The sequence below is a fragment of the Schistocerca piceifrons genome, chromosome 3 (genome assembly GCF_021461385.2).
Source record: "Schistocerca piceifrons isolate TAMUIC-IGC-003096 chromosome 3, iqSchPice1.1, whole genome shotgun sequence".
In the NCBI taxonomy this organism is placed as follows: domain Eukaryota; kingdom Metazoa; phylum Arthropoda; class Insecta; order Orthoptera; family Acrididae; genus Schistocerca; species Schistocerca piceifrons.
The window spans coordinates 727,396,176-727,419,489 of NC_060140.1; the positions used below are offsets into that span (position 1 = coordinate 727,396,176).

At 41.9% G+C, this 23,314-nt stretch overlaps 1 protein-coding gene across 1 annotated transcript in view; it reads right to left on the minus strand.

The window, feature by feature from the left end:
- LOC124789006 (octopamine receptor Oamb-like) overlaps window positions 1-17,987 on the minus strand; it is a 215,803-nt gene extending 197,816 nt beyond the window's left edge. The window contains exon 1 of the mRNA XM_047256292.1: window positions 17,926-17,987. The gene's annotated coding sequence lies outside the window, so the exon portion shown is untranslated. The remainder of the gene's footprint in view (window positions 1-17,925) is intronic.
- Window positions 17,988-23,314: the final 5,327 nt, after the last annotated feature.

Consider the following 23,314-nt stretch of genomic DNA (forward strand, 5'->3'; position numbering starts at 1 on the left):
GGGCACGGTATTCCGATACTCCTTCACAAAAAAAAGAAGACCCGAAGTAAATATTCCTGAATCCAACCAAGAACAACTGCCAAGATGAGAAACATAGAGGTAGATATTCTCGGTGTACCAAAGCAGCTTAAATCACTTGATAGAGGCAAGGCTCCCGGTCCAGATTGTATACCAGTCAGGTTCCTTTCAGAGTATGCTGATACAATAGCTCCATAATTAGCAAATATACATAACAATTCGCTCACAGAAAGTTCCATACGTAAAGACTGAAAATTGCTCAAGTGACACCAACAACCAAAAACGGAAATAGGAGTAATCCGCTGAATTAAGGGCCCATATCACTAACGTCGATTTGTAGTAGGGTTTTGGAACATATACCGTACTCGAACATTATGAGTTACCTATAAGAAAACGATTTATTGACACATACTCAGAACGGATTCAGGATACGTTATTCTTGTGAAACACAACTGGCTCTTTATACTCATGAAGTAATGAGTGCTATCGACAGGGGATGTCAAATTGATTACATATTTTTTGCTTTCGAGAAGACTTTCGACACCGCTCCTCACAATCGTCTTCTAACCAAACTGCGTCCCTGGAGAATATCACCTCAGTTGTACGACTGGATTCGTGATTTCCTGTCAGAAAGGTCACAGTTCGTAGTAATATACGGGAAGTCTTCGAGTAAAATGAAAATAATATCCGGCGTTCCCCAAGGAAGTGTTATAGGTCCTCCATTGTTCCTGATCTGTATTATCACATGAGACCATCTGAGTAGCCGCCTTAGATTGTTAGCAAATGATGCTGTCATTTACCGTCTTGTAAAGTCATCAGATGACCAAAACGAATTGCAAAACGAGTTAGATAAGATATCTGTATAGTGCGAGAAGTGGCAATTGACCCTGAATAAAGAAAAGTGTGAAGTTATTCATATGAGCACTAAAAGAAATCAGCTAATTTTCGATTACGCGATAAGTCGCACAAATCTGATGGCTGTAAATTAAAATAAATACGTAGGAGTTACAATTAGAAATAACCTAAACTGGAACGATCACATAGATATTGTTGTGGGTAGAGAAAACCAATGACTGCGATTCATCGGCAGAAAACTTAGAAGGTGCAACAGATCTACTAAAGAGACTGCTTACACCAGGCTTGTCTGCCCTATTCTGGAGTATTGCTGTGCGGTGTGGGATCCGCATCATGTGGGACTGACGGATGACATCGAAAAAGTACAAAGAAGGGCGGCTCGTTTTGTACTAACGCGAAATAGGGGAGTGGCAAACATTAAAACAAAGTCGTTTTTCGTTGGTAGGGGATCTTCTCATGAAAGTTTACTCACCAGTTTTCTCCTTCTACTGCGAAAATATTCTGTTGCCACCCACCTACATAGGCAGAAATGATCATCACGATAGAATAAGAGAAATCAGGGCCCACACAGAAAAATTTAACTGCTCCTTTTTCCTGTGCTCCTTTCGAGAGTGGAACGGTAGAGATATAGCTTGAAGGTGGTTCACTGAACCCTATGATAAACCCTTTATTGTGAATAGCAGAGTAATCACGTAGCTGTAGATGTAGATGAAGGCAAAGTAGCACCAACAAGGGTCCCATGTACAACACTGAAGCTGACGCCCTGGAGCAAAACTGCTGAATGCGTGCGGAAAGATGACATGCAGATACTTCAAATGCAAAATTAAAAACCGAAAGATTCTAAATAAATATCAGAGAGAGAGAGAGAGAGAGAGAGAGAGAGAAGAGCAGTTTTCTATTGCGAGGGAGAGTTCGACTGCAACCCGTTTTATGGAGAAACCAATAAACTTGCATCTGGCTGCCTACTTCGGAGGCTGCCTGTAATATTTAAGACATATTAAATATCAACGCTATACTGAGTACAGCCAACTGTTTGTACTAATTAGAATATTTTCCATAAAAGATTCACGTTGAATCGTAAAGATTAATATTTACCTCGGCTATATCACAATTTTTCCCTCGTGTATTTGTACCTAAGCTACTCTATGGTGTAGCAAATACACAAACAGTTCTAAGATATATATTGTAATGTAAACGATCTTTATGAAATATCTTATGGGAAACTTTCTGCACAATATTTGACTGTCGATTGTGGAATTTTGTCATGTTTTTATAAAATGTGGGGCCTTGTCTTACGTTTAATGGTACGTTTTCTCTACCACATAAGGCTAGGATTGCGGAAACATTCTTCGAAAAAAACGGCTAGTATCACCGATTTCCCGATCTGCAAGTTCGTTCGACAAGTCGCCCGCGAACTATTTTGAGGAATAGCTGTTTTGCAAATTTTTCTTATGGTTCTTCGGCCACCAATATTGATGCTTTGTGTACTAGCGTTCAAGAGTGTGTTATTCTACATATTCAGGCCCCTCTTTCATTCCTCGCTGAATAATCTAAATCTTTAAGCCTAATAAAACGAAAAAAAGTATAATTTCTAAATTTTTCAAAAAATTAACCTTTATTATCATAGTCAGCAACGAATAAAAGATGGAAGTTTCAAAAAGTAAAGACAAATTGTTTTAAGTAGGTGGTTTCACTTAGGAACCACATGGACACACTGTTTTCTGCCACCCATATTTGAAAGCTAATTCACCTTTTTTTAGACTCAATCGCACATCTGAACACTATCACTGACTCATAATGCCTACAACAAATTACAGTTCTAAATAATAAGGAAAAATGGGCATAAAATTTAATAAATTTTATATCAAAACTACATCTGCCTCAGCAGTTTCATTTTGAAACTACTCATAACAGCAGTAATACAAAACTTAAATTTAAGTTATATTAACTTTAGGTACACTACTGTGACAGTCAGTTATCTTCTCAATATGGCCACTATAAAAAAGTGATTCCAAAATCTACTACAATCACGCAGTGCAATCTCCGCGCCGACACTTCCTTTGAATACTGTAAGTGACTGCTACAACGCACTAAATTCGTAAAAATACCTCAGCGAACCAATAGATATCTGTGTCTTGCAACAGTATTGGTGGTTTAATGCTAAAGGCTCTGGTACTTAGAAAAAACAATGAAACGGTAATTTCAGTCAGAAAGCACTGATTTTCAGAACCCTGTGATTCAAGTACATATGGGTTTCACAGCATACTGAAATTAGAAAATTAAGAAATTATTAGCAGCTAAGTAAATCTGATAATTTTTGCCTTATCGCATACCTTATTTTTTATATAACATTCATCACTGTCACATTTATCCTTCTAATCCTTATAGTTCTCCCAAAAGTTGCTATATCTTAAAAGAATCAAACGTTGTATATCCAGTAAAGTACAAATCTCAAATTAGATCAAAGAAGACGTATGCATAACTCTCAATGACAAAAACAGAAAGGAATTGCTAACGTAATCTTATACCACAATGCCGTTGGTCCCTGAAATATGGCTACCAGACATGACGAAAATGAATGCCTAATCCTAAACGCAAAGGTGACCTTTTTGTTTGGGGGCGGGTGAAGGGACGACGGAGTGATGTAGCAGAGTGGCTAGATGACTGTGCTCTCCCGTTCCCCTACGTAAAATAGAGCGAATGCTCGGATATTTCCTTCGAAAAGGACATTATTTCTTTCTTCTTGCCTTATCATAACCCAGATTATACTTTCCTAACGGCACTGACGTCAGTGGAACATATTCCAACCTTCCTTCATTTCTTAACTGTCGAGCAGTCGTTAAAGAACATATCACAAGGAAAGGAGACTGGAGAAGACCAGGCATTCTTTCAAAGAAACCATGAGCAGATAAACGAATATATAAAATTAAACAAACAACGTCGAAAGTACGTATAGATGTAGCCATGATTGTCACGCCGTCCGTGAAATGCTCACATAAAAAAGTATAAGAAAGAAGACGAAATAAAATTAGACCTAATGAAATATTCAACAGCTGTGTGTTTGTGTGTAAGTGTTTGTGTGTGTGCCCGTGCTCAACAGACAAAAACTTCAGGTGAAAAACAACGGGAAACATTCCTATGCACAAAAGGCACCATTGCATGCCCTATGGACTATATTTGTTTATCTATATGATCTTCACGTCTCTGGTTCATGTTCTATTCGAATCGATAGCATACATTAATCCATTACTAAGGGCGCAGTTAGAATTTCTGTACGAAATATTCCTCGGGGAAAAAATAAAACAATATTATAAAATAGCCTCTACACAGATAGGATATTTGTAAGTAATTCAGCAACTCTACCCTACGGCCATCTAACTAATTCTGCTTCAGTCGTTTTCGCACGCCATTCTTTAATAGAACGTTTTATTTCCACGAGATTACGTTTGCACTTATCACTCATAGTTCGAATGTCATAATTAGAAATCATTGTTATAGGAATCGACACATGTAAACTCCATATGCATATCTTTGATGAGACTGAAACGCACAACGTCCCGTCGCAGCGAAACTAAGCAGAGCCGATAGAAGAAAGACGAAGAAGTTGATTTTTTTTTCATTAATTGCTCAGCGTTTGTAGACTATTGCTAGCCTTCCATAGCACTAGTGCCATAGGATTATTTGAGAGGGTAAGAAAGAAATTTCGACGAAAGAACCCTCGAACTTTGTCTTATTGGAAACACTACAATAATTAATATTTCGAACGCGAAAATAATTTAGAAGTGGCTGCAATGGAATTAGTATAATTCTCTCTCTCTCTCTCTCTCTCTGTCTTTCAGTTCCACATTCGCTCAGCCTTATTTTCGCCCGTGCTTGTGTTGTAACCGTGAACAGTCTACCAGATCAACGCAGTTAGCTATGGCCATGAAACAAGTTACGACGACAGTTCGGGAAGTAACAGACGTTTCGTGGCAGGATGTTCGGTACGATGCAGAGATCTGCTTAGAGCAGCTCGTACTGCAGTCCTGTTCAATAGAAACAAGTTGTGGCAATAAACTAAAGATTTGCAAATACTGCTCACCGATATAAATTGGTCCTTGTAAGAGAAAATTATTACACCTTGTAATGCCAACCGTCGGCTGTTTTCACTATTTGAGTAAATTATAAAGAATGGAGCCATTCTCAGTATTAATGTACCAAACTAGGGAAAGAGATGTTAGATTTGTTGTGTGAACCGCTGAGAATCCAGACTGTCTGTTCATAGTCATGAACCAAATTTGGAAGAATTTGGAGTAGGAATAAAAGATCAAGGAGAAGAAATAAAATCTTTGAGGTTTTCTGATAACATTGTCAGTAAAGGAATTAGAAGAGCAGTTGAACGGAATGGACCAAATATTGATAGGAGGATGTAAGACGAACATTAACGAAAATAAAATATTGTTAACGGTATGTAGTAGAATTAAATTAAATAACCCTAGAGGATTATATTAAGAAACGGGGCACTAAAACTGGTAGATCAGTTTTGCTATATGGGGAGTAAGATAACTGATGGTGGCCGAAACAGAGAGGATATAAAATGTAGACCGCCAATACCAAAAAAGTTTGTGAAGAAGAATAATTTGTTAACTTGGAATACAGATTTAAGTGTTAGGAGCTCAGTTGACGTATCTCACGGTAAAGGTAATACTATACAGGGCATTTCACGTAAAATGAAGCATCCCTTTTCATTTCATAAACAATTCCAGACACCCAAACGAGGTTTTCGGCAAATGAGCGTATGCTAAGGGATATATATTTTGATATTTAATAATTTTTTTTAATTCACTCCTGTCCCGATCGAGATATTGAAGAGTATCATTCTTTTAAATAGCATGGTGTACTTTTTTAACGGTATCCGAAAGCGCTTGAAAAGATCAGTACAATGGTATTATGATTGTTAATGTTGAGTTTGAAACTTTTTGTAAAATAATCCGAGAAATATTCTTAAAACGAAGGGCAAGCCTTACGGAATCGTCCGTTGCGTTGAAAAACGGTCATGGCAGGCTACGTCGTTGTCTGAAGCCTTTCCACTCTTCAGTCCTCTGCACTTCAGAGGTAACGGGAACTGTGTCGGTTATAGACAGGCCATATCTGCTTCAACATGCCTTGCATGCTGGCATGTACACCAACGAGCAGAATTTAGGCGAATACTTGCACGAGACGCATTGCCAAATAACTTACGCAAATAGAAGACGCCAATGACATTCCTCTGGCTGCAGAGGTGTGTCACTCGCATCCTGCATCGACATAAGATTCACCTGTGATTACATTAGGCTCTATAAAGTTTGTTGGTTTGCTCTGCATCGATTGAGAGACGACGCTCCGTTTTCCCAACATATACTCTTTACCGACGAAGCAACGTTTATGAAACACGGTTACGTAGTGCACTACTGGGCAGCTGAAAATACAGGTTGGCTTCGTCAGTTACAACAACAACAACGACAGTGAAGCGCAAACCCAATGCTGCGGCATCACAGGGAATTCCGTTTTGGGAGCTTGTTTCATCACAGGGATGTTAAACAGAAATACTCGCACGTATGCACACTTTTCTCCCAAAATTGCATCTGTTCTTTTGAAAGACGTATCATTGTGTAAGTGACAGTGTATGTGGTGCCAACACGACTGCTCGCTTTCCCCGTGTTGCAACGCAAATACTAAATGAAAAGTTTTCTGATCGTTGTATAGGACGGAGTGCTGCTGTACGATGGTTGTGCAGATCTCTTGATTTGACTCCTGCTGATTTCTCTCTATGGTGTGCACTGCAAGATGCAGTCAATCATGAAGTCGCAACTACACCAGACAATATGCGCCGTCGAATCGCCATAGCATGCAACGGTGTATCATCGAATTTACTTTCATCTGTCCATGTGTCTCTCGAACGCCGACTGCAAATGTGTCTTGCAGTCGATGATAAACAATTTGAGTACATACTCAAGTAAAGTATTTGCTTTGTGGGTGACATGTCATCAGTCATTCTGTATAAACTGTTTAATTTATGTGAGGCATCTTGCGTCCAATTACAATAGCGAGTTGTATTTACAGTCACATTTGTCTGACAGCAGATGATTTACTCTAGGAGCATTCAGGCATCTCCAGGCAAAGGCTGGTCACGTATTAGTATTTTTCTTCAAATCTGAAAACGTTAAAACAGTAGCTTCCGTTTACTTTGAATACTGTTGTATATCATTATAAAGTATGAATGACCGACGTTTCTGTTTAGGCTTTGGTCAGTAAGCAGCATCGGAAAGGGCTTAAATTAAAATCTGCCTGACGAAACTATAGCTGCTTCCATACAAACTCGGAAACATATAAACGTCTCAAATGATGCTCCTAAGCCCCGTCTCACGCACCAGAAGCTAGTAGATAACGTAGTTTTATTTACAGAAATCGTAGCCGATCCGTCGTATAGTAAGTGAGGTTCTATGTTAGCGACGTAGGCCTGTCTTACTGCATATAACGCCGGAGCCTCACATGAGAACGCCGCTTGGCTTTGTTTACACCGCAGTGTCTGGCCTCATTGCTTTCCAATTTCAGTGCATTTCAAGAATTCTTTTGTGAAGAGTTTCAGTCTCAACTTTAATAAGCATTGTATCATTGTACTCGTCTTCTAAAGTTCTTTCGGATGTCGTTTAAAGAAAAGTACATCGTTGTATTTAAAAAATCGTACGTGCGTCAATAACTCGATAGATACTGGAGTTATGACGCTTTATCACACACCAAAGTACATGCTCTTTAGCATACTATCGTATGCCAGGAACCTCGTTTTGATACCTGGAACCTTTCACGAAATGAGGTGTTATGTCTTACGTGACTCACTGTGTATAACACTGTTGTGGAACGTTGTATAGTGTAAGCTATACTGTCGAGTATGTCAGTTATGAACACACCTTGTATTATTGTATTCCTCTGCATATTTACCTGTTTTTATCTTACAGTAACATTATTGTCGAGTAAGACGAAATGTGTACCTATAATGGTCATTGTTGACGCCAATACTTATACTAATGTGGTATGTAATACTTTTACTTTTCCCTCTGTTAACTCATATTACATATTAAAGTCTAATATCCGATTGTAGCTTACACCTGACGCAGTTTCAGATTTGAAAATACCAATTGGTTTTGACTCACAAGAAAGCCTGTGTAACACTGTCCGAAACGTGGGTCGCTTTAGTGACACTTATTTACGATATGACGTGGTACTATAGACGGGAACGGTCATTTTCAATGAACCAGGATGTTTATTTTAGGGCTGTCATAGACTTTGAGCTGTCCTTCATCGACATCGTCATGATGAGTGACCTTTAAACACTTTAAACGCCGAGCGAGGTGACGCAGTGGTTAGCACACTGGACTCGCATTCGGGAGGACGACGGTTCAGTCCCGCGTCTGACCATCGTGATTTAGGTTTTCTGTGATTGCCCCAAACCTCTTCAGGCAAATGCTGGGATGGTTCCCTTGAAAGGGCATGGCCGACTCCCTTCCCCATCCTTCCCTAATCTGATGAGACCGATAACCTCGCAATTTGGTCCCTTCCCCCCAAATCAACTCAACCCCAACTCTCGTCTTGCAAATGACACCAGCTGTGTTCACCGGGTTCACATATGTTCCTGACCTAAACACTCAGGCACTATTTGAGCCTCAACAAAGGAAAAAAAGCAGTAATACAAAGTAAAAAGATGTACTTACTTTTTCTGTCAGTGATTTCCACATTAGGAGCAAATTTAAGATAGAACCGCCAAAACATTTTACAATCACGTGGCACACCCTCTGTGCTGACTGTTGGTCTGAACGGTGTTATTGACTGCTGTAACGCGCAACGTTCGAAGAAGTTTCTCAGTGAACCACTAGACGTCTCTGTCTTGTAACAGCCAGAAACCACTATACTCAGACGGTTTATCCCACAGAAGCGTCTGTGAGTAGTTGGAACATAACATTAATCGTAGTAATCAACATGCCCGCAATTTAGTAGCTAAATCTCCGCTGTCTAGTAGTCAACCAGTGCCTTCTAGTGGATACGGAATACGTAAAGAACCTTGTGGACTCTGTTCCGCACCGAATTGAGGCCATTATCAAAGCTAGAGGAGTTCACGGTATTAGGGCGATGTGTACTTGGATGAGTTTTATTGGGTCGGATGTGGTTATTTCACCTTTAAATTGCAGCACAAACCTTCTCTTTTTCCGCCTAGAAAAACTGGAACTACATCCAGAGCTCCCACCACTTGGTCGCGTTCTGCCGACATCTGTCCAGCGGGCGGCGCGACAGAGGAACAGGACTCTCCGCTGCTCGCTCGGCTTCGTAGCACGGCAGGTGTCAGGGGTGGGGAGGCGGGGAGGGGGGGAGGGGGTCTGCTGACTAGGCGGCCACCTCAGCGGGAGTTGCACAGCGGCTGAGATCAGCGCCCTCTTGCTCTCCTGACCTCACTGATTGTCAGCAATTGGCCGAGCGCGAGCACCGGCCCGTCGGCCCGTTCGCCGTGAGCAGTCGAACCTGTCATTCATTACGTATGCGACGACCTCCGCTACGGACATTACCTACTCACAGACTAGAGCAGTTGTGCCCAACCTTTCTGAAACCACTGCCTCTGAGTGCAATCCGGTATTAGCTGGTGCCACCCCCTCTCCCTTCCAACCCGCACACCTTTCCCCCACGATCATCATTAGCGCCCAACATCCCTTCAGATGGAAAAAAATTTCTTTCGTACACACTTACTTCTAAAATGTCGAAAGGTAGATTATATTTAATTTTTGTACCTATTTTATTAAACCATAACGTAATAATGAGATGATTGGTGCTGCTTACTTCTAACAACACTTTTTTATTGAATCGGAAGCAAATCTTAGTGCATGGCAACACTCCACACTGAGAGCAGACACGTGTCACAAATGTTTCAAATGGCTCTAAGTACTATGGGACTTAACATCTGAGGTCATCAGTCCCCTAGCCTTAGAACTACTTAAACTTAACTAACCTTAGACATCACACACATCCGTGCCCGAGGCAGGATTCTAACCTGTGACCGTAGCAGCAGCGCGTTTCTGGACTGAAGCGCCTAGAACCAATCGGCCACAGCAGCCGGCTATACGTGTGACAGAACATGATACGTCTTCACCTTTCCTCGCTGTAGCGACTCTTTCTTCACCCACCATTTGAACCATCATCATCACCTCACTAAAGAAACTACGACACACATTTGCGACCTTATTTTGGGTTCTATAGTTTCTCTAGGCCTTGTACTGCGTGTACTATATCATCTCAAACATTCACTGATGATCTGAAATTTATTTCAGATGCTACCAAGAGGGCTTTGATAATATTCTCGTATTTGTTTACGTAGTGCCTTTTCTCCTCACTCTCAGATACCAGTGGAATTTTCGAGGGTAGAAATTCTTCTTTTAACCGATGACCTCAACAGAAGAAAGGCGGAAATTATCTGGTCAGGCAGATATTAACAAAAAATTCACATATGGCAAGTTAAATGGTGATATAGCATCAAGAAAAGATGTGTAATTTATGAATGAAGTGATTCAAGTGTGCCTCACTGGAGGTGAATGACAGTGAGCTGATGACCGTTCAGTTTTCCCAGATTGCTGATCAAAGGAATTGTTCTTGCAACTGAACAGCCGGAAATGTGTGACCGATGTTTCGTCGTCACATATACTACGTAACAATGAAGCTCACGTTGGACACAGGATAATATGCTTTCCTGTGCGTAATTTAAAGTGTCTGCAAGAAACATAATTGAAAAAGGAATGTGGAGGCAAAATATAAACATTGTTCTGAACTACTGGTTAATTTGCGAGCAGTGTGGTTTACCACAAGTATACCTACCAACACTGAGTTTTGTAAGGAAAATATGTTAGTGTTTTCGTTATCGAGTACTTCTCAACAATTTACCTTTGAAATGTCCTTTTTCGCTGAAATTTCATTCTAAAAAGAAGACTGTTATAGGTAACCATGTTGGTCACGAATCAGGATTCACGTGCGATTACCAAGCGAAGAGCCGGCCGGTGTGGCCGTGCGGTTCTAGGCGCTTCAGTCTGGAACCGTGTGACCGCTACGGTCGCAGGTTCGAATCCTGCCTCGGGCATGGATGTGTGTGATGTCCTTAGGTTTAAGTAGTTCTAAGTTCTAGGGGACTGATGACCACAGATGTTAGTTCCCATAGTGCTCCGAGCCATTTGAACCAAGCGAACCGGGATCAATAGTTAAAACACTGCGCTTATCTCTCCAATCATCGTTCCGCGGCTTGCTAAATCTGTGATAGCAAATGCCTGGATGATCCCTTAAATGAGACCATTTTCCCCAGTCATAGATAATACGTCGTCCATAACGGTATCAAAGGTTTTTCTTGTACGCGTCGTTGGGGCTAGTCTACCTGCTCCCCTAGATTTCAGTGACCTAATCTGAAATTTCGCATCTCAAATTGCATAAGGTAGTATAAGAGGTGAGCGAGTTTAAGTGCACCAACAACAAATCAGCTCTACAGCTTTCACAATACTTGCGTATGTCTTTCACAAGTGGAGCCGATATCCCACATTCTGGGCCGTATATTCGTTGTACTCGTGAGAACAAACCCACATAGGTCACGTATGATGAGAAGTACGTAGTAAGCGGTGACTGAAGTATCGTTGACGCACCTGTATTTGCTTAAAGAGTTCGAGTCATCGAAACGAGGTACTCGGAAAGGGCTGTTATGTTCATGAGCGACACTATCACTCACTGTTAATATTCCAAATTTTTTTAATCTATTGCAATATTAGAGAAAGTGGGGTTGGTTTTAAATAGAATTGTGGGCTTATTATGTCACCATTCGATCACCCATAGAAATAGCTGTGTATTACTGTGACAGCAATTTTTACACATAGCAATAACAGCTCGACGGTGTGTGCAGATCTCGTTGGACAATGTGTGCTCAACGTTGGAGATGAAATTCCCCTAAGCTCATCTGTGCCACGTGCCTAAGCCTCATATTTACCGCATTTACTGTTGTTTTTTCCCGAACTGCTTAACTGCGAATATTGATAACATTTACGTTAACACAATCAATTAATTTTAACTAATAGATCGCTGTTAACAATCACTTAATTCTGTTTCCAAAAAAACGAAATTGTTTTACTGCAACAGTCGATAAAGACGTAACTAGTGTTAGACTTCCGTTGAAAGATATACTTTTTTATGTACCAGCGGCTGAAGCAAACTTAGTTTCACTGTGTTGATTGACTTACAAATATTAAGGACGTGATTCTTTAGGAGGAGCAGGTTGCTCAATACAGCCCATCTCATTCGTCCGAAAAGGTTAAAGTAGAGATTTCGTCTGAATACTGGAATAGATATCGAACCAAAATACATTTTAATGTGCATACAAAGTAATTGCAAAATTATGTAAGGAGTTAATCTCCTTCATAAATAATCGCTGCTGTTCTAAAATGCCTTTTGGCAACCACTTAAAACCAAGTGGAATTTTTAAATTATTGCTATGCATTTTTACAGAGAAACGCCAAGTTCGTAAAAAATATAGCTTAAATTCCTGAGACTCACAATGCACCGTTTACTATTGTCTGGGAAGCTTTGAATCACAAAAGTACTATACAACAACAAAGTGAGCTGATGAAACATTCTGGAGATTGCAGAACTAAGCGTTTTAAGAAGTTCATCATATATTTAGTGGAATAGAGCAAAAATATTACTCTCCTTCTCTTTGTTAGCTGCTGGAAATAGATCCTCGTTATTGTCAATAAAAGTCGGTTGTAAAAGGGAAGAATTCAGCAAGCAAGCTATTGGTCCCCCTATTGAGGTTTATTGCCGTAATAGTCGATAACTTAACGAAACTGCAGCTTCGCACGAATCCTGACAGGGTGTCTGCCATACTATAAACCATGATAGTCATCACAGCATATCTAAATTTACTACGAAAAAGACAAAGAAGTTTTAGAGTACAGTAAAAAAGAACTAAACCCCCGCAAACTTCAATAACAATGAAAATACAGCAGATAGTTTAATCTTCTTTAGTCCCCTAGGTGTAACGTTAGTCTTTACTGCAGTTTCACCGCAAGATTTCGTTAACATTAACATTGGCACTGAGAACGGTCATCAGACATGAGGTACGTTTTTATATGCAATCACCGAAAGGGAAAAGGCAATAGAATGATTGAACAGTAGCGGTGTCCTATAAGAGAGCGTTCTTTCGCAACTAGATCGATGCAAATTCTTCTATGTTCGTGACCGTAAGACCACTGTTTCGGCTCTTTTATTGTGGTTTGATGTTCTGCATCGCCCGACAGGATGTATTGGAATCATGCTACACCACACTCGAATCTGTGTCAGTACAGAAACATCTACGGCTCCGGAGATGAAGTGCGTACTGCATGTACCACCCATAGGTTACGCAGACAAAATGAGAAAGCTATTTGGACTTTGTAGAATTTCGGTAACTGGGAAGAAAAAGTAAAAAAAGAATTGCAAACTGCCTGCTTACCTCACATGTGGATTTCCAAAGATGTGTGTTCTAAGCTGGCCGCACCCGAAAAGTAATCGTTAAATTTTGCACACGACGAATTTGAGCTTGCTTCCGAACGCAGATCTGAGTGGAGCGACGAATTGGAATGACTTATTTACACACACCAGTTACAGCACTGGCGTTCCATATGGGTCACAACAAAACAAATACTGGGGTGGGTGCCGAGGATTAGTGGGGATGGACCGTAACCGTCAGAAAACGCCACCTGCTTGTTGGGCTTCCAGTCACCAATAGAAAGATGCTAGCGACCCTTTACACGTCACGAAGCTCTCTGCCAACTGCCAACCGACAGAGTGGCAGCAAGCACGCTCGCTGTCCTACTTGCTAGTGATTGGCGGGCAGCGGGCCGGAAGTGCTTGCTTGATTGCCTCTGAGAAACGTTATAAGCATCTCGTTAGGATAAGTACTTATGTATGCTGGAAACCACCTGCAAGTGCCTAAGCATTGTACCGTAACTGTAGCAATTCCTCCCTAATTTTCTATTGATATGCTAGCAAATAAAACGAAAGACATACGTTTCCAATCCTCCAACGCCAATATATCTTCAGTCTGCACAAAGAATTTTTCGTAGCTCTATTCTAACAATAACTAAAATGGTAGGGCACGGTTATGCACATTATATCCCGGGTAGTGTACACTGACGACCACACTATGCATGACCTGTTCCTAGCATATTTTTTACAACTTACGAGGAACATGTATCCGCATCTAAAGTAATCACAATGCTTTTCAGAAAATGCTGCATTCGCTGCTGTTGCAGAACCTTTTATATTTGGACTTACATTCAATTCCGACAATAAGCAAGTGTTGAAACTGACTAGTAAAATATTATTTCAAAAGAATAAAAAATAAGAAAGATGCCGTTTTATCACGTTAATAAAGAAAATTAGAGAGTAAACGTGAAAACTAAAATTTTGTAAGTCAGCATATCAAGGAGAAAATAGTACAAAGTGACAACAAAATCACAGAACAAGCTATTATGTCTCTATTTTAATTTATGACGCTTAAAGATGGCAAGAAATAAACTGCGTTATAAGAAGAAGATGTTTGAGCGCATTAGGTAACGTGAGTGGGATTCACATATCAAGGTCTCTAACGTATACTAAGCGGAACGTTTCCCGTGGATGTTGTATCTTTTTTTACTCGTAGCGGTGATACACTGTCATTTAAAAGAAAAAAAAACAAAACAAAAAACAGGAAACTACTTAGCGAGCAACGAAGAGATTCATATTGAGAATTATGTGTACTGATAGGAACAGCAAACTAATGGATCAGGTGGACTATGTATTTACAACTGTAAAGGAAATGCGTTAGTTGTGTTCGAAGCACATATAGCTGTACGAATAGATGGTAGAAGGAGTTAGTAAGTTGTCATTACGGATTCTAAGAGATAAGAAAAGGCTGAAACGGTCTAATGAAAGGTGGGAAGATAACGTTAGATGATACGCAGGAGCAACATGAGTAACATGTACCTGAAATACGTACATCATAGAAGAGTTTATGGGATGCGTCTACACAGCAGTGATTGTCAAATGAGGTGGATCACAATTTGTTACCTAATGAAAGCATTAGTCGAAACGTTGCTTCCTGTTGTGTTCCACGAGACTTTCACACACATACAGAAATTTAACTCCATATAGATATCACACTACTATACCGTACTACAGTTTAAGAAGCAGATTCTTGCATATAAAGTACTGGAAATGAAGAAAGAATTTTATCATCTCAACACTCTTATTTTACTTAGTTCAAAATACTTACACGACTACTGAATTTGATATTTCTGAGAGACGTTTATATATCTTAAAGTCTGGAATATTTGATGGTAAGTAAGAATTAACTAACGAAAAGCACACCATTGTTAACAACAGCATCAAATCTTGTTTCGATCAATTTGGATTAAAAAATAATGGAATTATTTATCAACATGCGGTCACACAGTGTGAGATTACTGTACTGAGAATAAAGGGCAACACAACACTTACTTTTTAATTATGCGTTCTATTAACAATTGAACCACACACACGAGTGTATGATGAAATTATGCACCTTGTAAAGTGTATTGTAGTACATTAAAAAAATTACATGAGAAGAGGCTGACAGATTTACAGTAAAAGTTACGACGTGATTTTCATCAAAATGATTTAAGAAGCGTGTAGGTTACCGAAAACTTTATTTTTTCCTGTTATCCTTTGGAATAACGTGCGAGATACTAACCCAGCATTTAGCGCTCGCGATCTTTTCACGTGCACGGTATTTTTCCTATTTATTTATTTGATCAAGCGTCAGTCACAAAAGTTATTTGAATATATATAGAAACATAATAGGTAGAGTGCAGACTGAAAGAGCTAACCTGGTTACAATGAGCCGTGATGGAGATGGGTTCAAATGGCTCTGAGCACTATGGGACTTAACATCTTAGGTCATCAGTCCCCTAGAACTTAGAACTAATTAAACCTAACTAACCTAAGGACATCACACACATCCATGCCCGAGGCAGGATTCGAACCTGCGACCGTAGCAGTCATGCGGTTCCGGACAGCAGCGCCTAGAACCGCAAGACCACCGCGGCCGGCGTGATGGAGAAAAACAAGTCCCTACGAAAAGTTAATCTTAACGCTTAGCTTGCTAAATAACTTTCTGAAATTCAGCTTCGTTCTATTTATGAATAAGCACACAACATGTTGAGTCATTTATCGTTTAGAAAAGAATAGTACAAATATATCAGTACAGTAGCGTAAAATATATGAAATAGATTTGAATAGAGAACGACGTGTACCATAGGTTGTGCCTTGTGATGCTGACTTAAATACTAATCTGAATGATTTGTAGCGGACAAAGGGGTATTTAATACTAAGGAAGTCATCCAAATAGTAATTTCTTCTAAAATCTAGCAGTTACTTAACAGTTGATATTCAGCCACACTTGAAAGGCCTTGTGTATTGGAACGCAATCTTAATAACTCTTACTAAGTTGTAAGGAAGTGCAGCCACCTGTTGCGATTAAGAGCCGTATATTAATAGCACATGAACGACGTACGCACAATAACTCGTCAAGTTTCCCGCTTCACAGTGATATCTTAACTTCGCAGTTGTAATGTATTTTTATTCGCAAACACTGAACTACTACCTGTTACTGTTATACTGTGACAATGTGGAAATTAACCTCCAAATTGGTTAAATAGCATACGGTTTGAAAGTTCAGTTTCTTCCCGTGTAGCCGAGTGATATATTCGACAATCGCCGATATTTCGACAGGTGCATAGTCTTCATTTGTGTCGTAAATGACGGAGTCTACACCTGTCAGAATATCTTCATTTACCAAAGAGCTTAGCCAGTTGCGTTCCCGGAAGTTGTTAGGACATCATACTTTTGCTCCAACACGCACAATTTATTCTGTAGTATTTCACAGGCCGTTAGGCTGTAACACAAATGAAACAGTACCTGAACCGCTGGACACTAAATGTAAATTTACATAAATCTGTGTGCTCGATTTCAGGGCGGCGTCTCCAACTATGAAAGTAATAACAGCTGGAATATGAGTGTAAAAGTAATATTTCTAGTCACGCTCCTTCCGTGAAAGGAACGGAAGGAATCATTGTGTGGGCTGTAATAAGACGTACTATCTGCATAGCTATTAGAGAGAGTTCTAGGCTATGTCGTATGTTCAACGCTCCAGTTTACTCTTGTACGAATCCCTTGTATTAAAGGGGGGAACATTATTCGAGAACTGTACCAAATTATTGTTGTTATCTTCGGAGTAGCCAAAATATCTTCATATAAAGTATGTCTCCAGAACATATGTCGTTAACGCCAAATACCCGCACCCAAGTGCCAATACAGACATTTGCAGTATAGTCACAGAAAACTAATGGATAAAATTTTTTGCAATTTTGCAAAAAAAAAAAAAAAAAAAAAACTGTGGCTGTGGTAGTAACATTGTTAGTATTGAGGTCTAACTTCTATGTCCATAGCAAATGATTGATTCAGGGAGCTCTCGGGTTTATGTAAGACCATTTTTAATAAAACGTCTTCGGCCCATAAACCATACAAAATGAAACGTAAAAACTAACATTCCGATAATCATGCCTGCTTTCCTTATCGTTAAGAGATGGAAGCGTGACGTTGACAATGATCGGAGGTCTGTTCTAATTGTAATATTATGAGTCTAACGTACGGATAATGTTTTCTTGACTGCTACCAAAGCGAAAAATATAGAAATTGCAACCATGTCACTGATGTTATTACTGTACCCTTGAGTTGTTTTACGAGATCACTCGGGAATTTGTGAAAAAAGGTTTTTGATGATCGAACGATGCCGCTAATCTTTTGGTAATGGGTAACAACGATGCTTGCTGTAATTAGGACTTTTTTCGTATGCTGTACGGAAAACTGGTTCTGCAAACGCCACGTTTCCCGCTGTCGGTTTGTTGTGGCTGCTAGCAAGTGGCGCGGGCAGCTGATGGCCACAGCGCGGTCGCGCGTCCCGTTTACCTGTCGGGCGGCGCGACGCTGCGGGGTTGCGGCGGCAGCGGCGCATGCCCGGCCGGCGACCGGCGTCCGGCGTCGGGTCGGGGCGGCAACTGGCGAGCGTCGCCGTGTGGAAGCTCAGCCGGCGGTGGCAGTGGCGGCGGCGGGGGTGGCGGGGGCGGAGGGCGCCTGCGCGGGCGGGAGCGCCGACCGATGCGCTGCGCACAGACGCGGCGGCGGCGGCGGCGTCTCGGCGCTCCTCCGTTCTGCCGCTGCTCTTGACCTCGACAACAGTTCTCAATGGGCGCCAGCCCAGCAAGCTCAAAGAATTAATCTTGGCTACGTATGTCTGCAAGCACACCGAACTGTTCGGCAACAGTCCGGCCGTGAAATGTGAACAACGGCCACGAAGGTCGTACACTCGATCCCTTCTAACAGCCGTGTACCGCAAGTCTCTAGAGGAACGGAAGGTTCCAAATGATTGGAAAAGAGCACAGGAAGTCCCAGTTTTCAAGAAGGGTCGTCGAGCAGATGCGCAAAACTATAGGCCTATGTCTCCGACATCGATCTGTTGTAGAATTTTAGAACATAGTTTTTAACATTTTTATGCAGCGACAGCAACTGATATTGTTTATATAAGAATATACAGCCTACAGTTGCAGGTTAACTTCATCGTTTACCTACGTTTCAACGTTATTAATAACATCATCTTCAGAATCTGCAAAAAGTTAATATTATAATGCGCTAGTTTATTATATTAGATATGGTCATCCTACAGGATGCAACGTGTAGTACTTACATAAAATATTAATAAAATGTTTGCTTAAAACAGGCCGTGTCCTAAGTCAACTTCATCAAACTTGATGCATAACCATAAGGTTTTGCCACTTCTATTAAACAATCTGTAGCAAATTCACTCTAAGCCCGTTGTATGGGCCTCGTCGTGTCACTAGACTGCGGACCGATTCTCGAGAGTATTGCACAGAATAATGGCTATGATCCAAAGATAGTGAGGCAATTACATCATAAGAAAACACGAAAAAGGACAACGACTTTAGTAAATACAAATACTCAAACCCAAGATCAGACCAAGAAATGGTTGTTGGTTCCTTATATTAGCTAATGTCTCCTACAAGTTGTCGCCTGTCGAAAAATTCAGGTTTTAAAATATCCTTCTCGACGAGTAATAGTTTAAAGCAAAATTTTGCTCATACCCTTGAGAAAGACTGTGATAAGTCAGCGAAATCTGGCGTATATAAGATTATGTGTGATGATTGCCCATGTTATTACATAGGTCATAACAGGCAGAGCTATAGCAGTAAGGTTTAAAGAACATCTTCCAGTAAAGGGCGTAGGAACACGGGGGTCAGCCTTTGGGGACTATCTGGTGCAAATGGCTCATACAGCTAAATCGTTACGTGACATAGAGCTACGACATCATGAAGTTAAGGGATATAGACTCGACATGCTTGAGGAACTACAAATTTATGCACACCTAACTACAGATAGAGGAAGTTTACTGAACGATCAACTGTATCTTAAAAATATTGCATACTTCGACGGCTTCCAGCCTATATTAGGTTTACAATAATTCATAATGCGTGTGACCATTACAGTTTCTGTAATAATAGACCCTTTCCTACAGATGTTCATACGAGATTTGTTGGTCAGTTGATAAGGCTCTGTAGCAGAATGTAAAACGTAGTCATGCTGGATACTGTAATTAACGTACAATGGTAACGTATAAAATTAATTCGTAGCAAAAATGTTATCTGAAGCGTGCGTAATAAGAGTTTGATTCTATACGTCTCGCGCATGCGCGCCGCCCTCTGTGAGGCAGACCGCGAAGCCCTCGCGGTCCGCGGTCTAGGGTCACACGACGAGGCCCATACAACGGGCTTAAAGTGAATTTGCTACAGCTTGTTTAATAGAAGTGACAAAACCTTATGGTTATGCATCAAGTTTTATAAAGTTGACTTAGGACATGGCTTGTTTTAAGCAAACATTTCAATATTATTTTATGTAAGTGCTACACGTTGCATCCTGTAAGATGACCATATCAAATATAACATACTAGCACATTATAATATTAACTTTTTGAAGGTTCTGAACCCCTCTCCTTTATCTCTTGTATACAGCTGATATGCCCAAGCCACCCCCACCGGTCCACCTTCTCCAATATGCTGATGACACCGCCTTCCGTGCTCTCTATCCTACCCTTCAACGGTCTCAACGTAACCTCCAAACCCACCTTAACCAGTTCACCACTTGGTATTACCAGTGGTTCCTCCGTCTCAACCCCTCCAAAACCCAGGCAATCATCATAGGCCGCACCACTCGCTCCTTTCGCCTCCATGATTTCTACCTCACCCTTTATGGTCGTCCTATCCAACTCACCCCCACCCTGAAATACCTTGGCCTCACCCTTGACCGACACCTCACCTGGACCCCTCATCTCCTGACCATCCAGTGGAAAGCCCATTCCCGCCTCCGCCTGCTGAAACTCCTGTCTGGCCGGACATGAGGATTGCATCCTTCTACCATCCTCCACACCTACAAATCCCTCATCCGTCCTATCCTCTGTTATGCCAGCATCGCCTGGATCTCCGCCCCCACCCGCTTTTACAAGGACCTCCAAATCCTTGAACGCCATGCGCTCCACCTTGCCTTCCGTATCCGCCTTCCTTCCCCCACACGGCTCCTGTATGAACTGATCCCCTTCCCCCACCTCCTCCTGTTCCTCCAACATCTCCGCATCCTTTACATTGTTCGCAGGCTTGATCCCCCCCACCCTCTGGTTTCCTCCTTCCTCTCCACCCCCCGCCCATTGCTGCGCCTCTATCGCTGTATCCCTCCCTCTCTCCACCTCCACACCCTCCATCTCCTTCATCAGGGCAATTTCCAACGCCTCTCCCTCCCGGATGACGAACTTCGCCGTGACATCTACCCTTCCTTCCAACTATAACCTGGCCTTGTTCACACCCCCCCCTCCCCAGGGCCCCCTTTTCCTCTTTCCTCCTTCCCCCAGAGCGGATTTTCCTCCGTCCCCCCCTCCCCTGAGACCCTGGACCCCATACTTGCCTCTCTCCTTCCCACATCCCTCCCTACCTGGCCCTCTTCCACGCGCCCCCCACTCACCTCCCCCATCTCTTCCCCTCCCTCCCTTCTTCAGGTCTCCCTCATCTCCTAGCACCTGGCAGATCCTCTGTATTGATCATCATCAGTGCGCCACATCAGTGTTGTGTTTACTGCTGTTTCTCGTGTGCGTCTAGAGGTGTGATTTTAATTGTGAACTGCCTTGAGGTTCGCCGTCAGTGTTACGTTATGCGCTATGCCATCCATCGCTACCTTTATGCTCCTGTCGTACTGTGCCTTGTGTTCTTTTAACCGTCGCAGTGTGTGGCTTTCTATGTGTGCTACTTTTAAACAGTTTTTTTTATCTCCATTTTACAGTCACCCCAGTTTTTGTCTATTGCCTTCCATGATGTTCCCCCTTTTATATATCTATGTTCACCTTATTCTCTCCTTTGCTGTTTTTAAATGTCTTCTATTGTTTTGTTCTATGTCTTTCGGCTGAAGAGCAGCGCCTATGCTGCTGCCAGCCCGCCCCGATGGGGAATTGAAATACAATAAAAAAAAAAAAAAGGTTCTGAAGAAGACGTTATTAATAACGTTGAAACCTAGGTAAATCCAAGCCAAGGCACGCTCCCGACTCCGTCTCCTCAAGCTCCTTTCCGGCCGTACGTGGGGTCTGGACCCCTCCACCATCCTCCACACCTATAAATCCCTCACCCGCCCTATCCTTTGTTACGCCCATCCGGCCTGGATCTCCGCCCCCCCCCCTCCCCCCCCCGCACCTTTTATAAATCCCTCCAAATCCTTGAATGCCATGCTCTCCACCTTGCCTATCGCATCTGTCTCCCCTCCCCCACGTGGATCCTGTATGATCTCATCCCCTTCCCCCACCTCCTCCTTTTCCTTGAAAGGATACGGATCCTGTACACCTCCCACAAACTCGATCCTCCTCATCCGCTTGTCTCACCCATCCTCTCCCACCCCCGCCCACTGCCGCGCCTGTATTCCCACGTCCCACTTGGTCTCCATCTCTCCACCCTCCTCACCCTCTCCCAAGGTGGCTTCCGCCAGATCCCCCTCCCTGATGATGTCCTCCTCCCCTCCATCTACTCCTCGTATCAACTTTGATCCTCCCCCCCACTTCCTCTGTCCTTTCCTTTAGGCACCCTCCCTCCCTTCTCTTTCCTTTTTCCCCATCCCCTCCCTCCTTCCCTCTTCCCCCGGGCTTCCCCTCCCCCTTCCTCCCTTCCCCCTATCTCCCCTGCCCATGGCATCTACTCTCCCCTCTCCCTCTCCCACGCCCCCCTCCACCTCTCTTGGCAGGTCCCCGGACTCGTACACGGTTAGTGACCATTCGCGCGCCGGAGATCAACGCCTCGTGTTCTGTGTGTGCCGTCGTTTTGTGCTTAAGTGATTCACTGGTATTCGTTTTGTGCACCTACATTCACGTGTGACAATTTTCGTCTCTGTCTCTGTCTGTGTCCAAGCGTCTGAACAATTTTATCTTGGACTCTACGCCTGTGAACGGCACCTTGTATTTTAAAAAGTGTTTGTCTTCGTTAATATGTCCACCATGTTTTTTCTCTAAATCATCTGTATGTTTGTGTTTCTCTGCGGCCAAAGAGCGGCGTCGTATGCTGCTGCAGGCCTGCCTGTAATACAGGTTTCAAAATAACAATAAAGAAAAAAAACCTAGGTAAACTATAAAGTTAACCTGCAACTGTAGGCTGTATATTCTTATATAATTTTAGTACATGTTTTTTGCTCGCGTATCATGTCATTTCTGCAAACCCACAATCTACTCTGTAGTAATCAACATGGATTCTGGAAACAGCGATCGTGTGAGACGTATTAGATACAGGCGCCCAGGTAGATGCCATTTTCCTTGACTTCCGGAAGGCGTTCGATACAGTTCCGCACTGTCGCCTGATAAACAAAGTAAGAGCCTACGGAATATCAGACCAGCTGTGTGGCTGGATTGAAGAGTTTTTAGCAAACAGAACACAGCATGTTGTTCTCAATGGAGAGACGTCTACAGACGTTAAAGTAACCTCTGGCGTACCACAGGAGAGTGTTATGGGACCATTGCTTTTCACAATATATATATATATATATATATATATATATATATATATATATATATATATGTATATATGTATATGACCTAGTAGATAGTGTTGGAAGTTCCATGTGGCTTTTCGCGGATGATGCTGTAGTATACAGAGGGGTTGCAGCATTAGAGAATTGCAGCGAAATGCAGGAAGATCTGCAGCAGATAGGCACTTGGTGCAGGGCGTGGCAACTGACCCTTAACATAGACAAATGTAATGTATTGTGA